Consider the following 3,988-nt stretch of genomic DNA (forward strand, 5'->3'; position numbering starts at 1 on the left):
GGACACTGTGAGCATGTACAGCGGCGTCCTCGTGGCTATGGCAGGATCATTCCTGTCATCTGGATCCTACGGTCGGTAGCTTCTAAACTTGTGTACTTGCCCAATAGTCTGGTTTTTATACCGGGGGCGGGAGTTCGTGACATCACGACTCCGCCCCCGTGTGTCGTCAGGCCCTGTCCCCTCAATGCAAGTCTATGGGAGGGGGCGTGACGGTCGTCACGCCCCCTCCCATAGACTTGCATTGAGGGGACGGGGCGTGATGTCACACGGGGGCGGAGTCATGACGTCACGAACTTCCGTTGCCGTGGTCGGGACCCAGACCCTCCAGCGCTTCCGGACAAGAAACAGGTGGGTGCCACACGCTATATTGCGGGGGTCCCCAGCGGTGGGACCCCCGCGATCAGACATCTTATCCCCTATCCTTTGGGTAGGGGATAAGATGTCTAGGGGTGGAGTACCCTTTTAAATTCCTCACTCATTCATGCCATGAGTTTTTTCACGTTGCTGGCTGACCATCTCGTTCGCTCTGGGGTGATGACGCTGCGTGCTGGACTGACCATTCTCTCCCCAAGGCTATGCTCACACTGCCGATTTCCCACGAGTTGAATTCCGCACAGTGAACATTATTACACTGAGGAATTTCAGAGGTGGACAATTCCGCCGCAGAAATTGTTCCGTGCACAGAAAGAACACGCCCCCTGACGAAGCGGCAAGCGAAAACGCGTTCGGGGTAGGTGAGCTGTCCCAGGATAGGGTGCATGACCAGAATTTGTTTGCTTTTTCCATTCTTTGTTTGCTCTGCCCTTCCTTTCTTTGTATTCGATTCTCGTTTCTCATAGTCTCATTTCTTATACATGTTATGTATTTGTATATTGACATATTCCATGTGGTACGCCACCATTTTGAATGAGACCTTTGGTATTTTGTACATTCTGTTTAGTCGTACGGGACATTCTCATCATTCTTTTGCAGTGTGTGTTGTATGACCACCGATCCATTATTGTTATGTCATTTTTTAACATAAGTTTTTATTGTTCTTTCAATAAAGTATATGAATTTTTTCCATATTTGGCCTCATTGTTTTTGGTGAGAACATGTTCTTTCATTGCGTGGAATTCCACAAGCTCCGCATAGCCGTCAGTTATGATGGCGCTGTGCCTCGCAGTCCTGCCGCCGAAGTAGAACATACTGCACTGGAGGGTAGAAAGTGATTTATACTACACTGATTGTTTGTTTGGTTTTTAAATATTTCAAAAAGTACAGAACTTGTACTGTAGACAGTGAAGAAATTGGATTTTTATATTTTATACTAGCTGAGTACCCGGCGCTGCCCGGTTTTTCCTACTTTTTCCTTGTGAGGGAGGAAAAACAACAAATTAGGAAGCTTTTGTCCTCATATCCTGTCCTAAAATCCTGACCCCATATCCCCTCCTCATATCCCGACCCCATATCCCCTCCTCATATCCCGACCCCATATCCCCTCCTCATATCCCGACCCCATATCCCCTCCTCATATCCCGACCCCATATCCCCTCCTCATATCCCGACCCCATATCCCCTCCTCATATCCCGACCCCATATCCCCTCCTAAAATCCTGACCCCATATCCCCTCCTCATATCCCGACCCCATATCCCCTCCTCATATCCCGACCCCATATCCCCTCCTCATATCCCGACCCCATATCCCCTCCTCATATCCCGACCCCATATCCCCTCCTCATATCCCGACCCCATATCCCCTCCTCATATCCCGACCCCATATCCCCTCCTCATATCCCGACCCCATATCCCCTCCTCATATCCCGACCCCATATCCCCTCCTCATATCCCGACCCCATATCCCCTCCTCATATCCTGTCTCCATATCGTGACCTCACATCTAATCCTCATATCCCGACCCCATATCCCCTCCTCATATCCCGACCCCATATCCCCTCCTCATATCCCGACCCCATATCCCCTCCTCATATCCCGACCCCATATCCCCTCCTCATATCCTGTCTCCATATCGTGACCTCACATCTAATCCTCATATCCCGTCCCAATATCCCGTCCTTATAGCTAATCCTCATTTCGAATCCTCATATTCCGTCCTCAGTAGTGATGTCGCGAACATAACATTTTCGGTTTGCGAACGACTAACTTCGGCAAATGTTCGCGAACCGGCGAACTGGGCGAACCGCCATTGACTTCAATGGGCAGGCAAATTTTAAAACCCACAGGGACTCTTTCTGGCCACAATAGTGATTTAAAAGTTGTTTCAAGGGGCCTAATACCTGGACTGTGGTGTGCCGGAGCGGGATCCATGGCAAAACTCCCATGGAAAATTACATAGTTGATGCAGAGTCTGGTTTTAATCCATAAAGGTCATAAATAATCTATTATTCCTAAATTCCTTGGAATAACGTGCTTTAGTCCCCTTTAGGCAGCACATAGAGCCCCCCTTTAGGCATCACATACTTAGACCCCCCCCCCCCCTTTAGGCAGCACATAGATTCCCCCATATTAGGCCGCACATAGTTAGAGCCCCCCTTTAGGCAGCACATAGATTCCCCCATATTAGGCAGCACATAGTTAGAGCCCCCCTTTAGGCACCACATAGAGCCCCCTTTAGGCCGCACATAGTTAGATCCCCCCTTTAGGCAGCACATAGATTCCCCCATGTTAGGCAGCACATAGTTAGAGCCCCCCTTTAGGCAGCACATAGATTCCCCCATATTAGGCCACACATAGTTAGAGCCCCCCTTTAGGCAGCACATAGAGCGCCCTTTAGGCAGCACATATTTAGATCCCCCCTTTAGGCAGCACATAGATTCCCTCATATTAGGCAGCACATAGTCAGATCCCCCCTTTAGGCAGCACTGGTTATATTTCACAGCCATTTGAACAACTGATTTGCCAGCGGAGTTCCCCTATTAAGCAGAGGTCCCCAACCTGGGTGCCTCCAGCAGTTGCAAGACACACGGACTGAACTTATAGCCCTTTTAATACTGTAGTTAGTTGCTTGAAGGAACTTAAGTTTTACACCGGAGTACCCCTTTTAACCAACGGTTCAATCCCAACCAAGGTGCCTCCAGCTGTTGCAAGATACACGGACTGATATTTGAGCCCTAAAAAGGGCTTTTTTGGGTGCTGTCCTTAAAGCAGATGTTACACTAGTGCTTTAGGAGTAAAGTGGACCCTGAATACACCACCTAGCAGTAACCTAGCTATCGCTTTCCCTATACAGCAGGAGCAGCTTCTCTGACCCTCCACTTCCTAAGCCTGCAGCATGAGGGTAAAATGGCGTCCGTGCAAGAGGTAGGAGGGTCTGGAAGGGAGGGACTGCTGCTGATTGGCTGTAATGTGTCTGCTGACTCTGACTCACAGGTTCAAAGTTTACCGCAATGTTAAAGTATAGGGGGTGAACGTGAACATGCTAAGTTCGCCGGGAACTGTTCGCCGGCGAACAATTCGCGACATCTCTAGTCCTCAGGTGGGGCTGAGTTATGGTGAAGATATTGTAAGCAGAAAATCAAAGGGGTGTGGTTAAAATGGTGGGCGTGTCTTTGCAAGTTGAGGTATGGCATGTGGGGAGGGTTTGGCTTACCAGTGACTGACGCATTCACCAGGAGATGCAGAGCGGAGCTTGTGGAGTAAGGCACCAGAAGTCCTATATACTTGTATGGGACTTGAAACAAAGACCCATCTTTTATATATCAGGTTAGGTTAGGGGTTAATTTATCTATTAAATATTTTTATTTGCCATATAAGTAACATGTGACCAAGTATTATGGAAATATCTCCAGCCGTTTGGAAGTTATGCAGTGACATATATTTCCCATAGACTTGTATAGGGATTTAAATAAAAACCCCGCCCCTGGCAAATGGGGGTGAGTAAGGGTTAAATTACCTATCCTATGTTTGTTGGTGACATATAAGTAACATGTGACCAAGTTTCATGTTAATATCTTAAGCCATTTGGAAGTGATGCTGGAACATACAGAC

This window comes from Hyla sarda, chromosome 7, assembly GCF_029499605.1.
Source record: "Hyla sarda isolate aHylSar1 chromosome 7, aHylSar1.hap1, whole genome shotgun sequence".
Lineage (NCBI taxonomy): Eukaryota > Metazoa > Chordata > Amphibia > Anura > Hylidae > Hyla > Hyla sarda.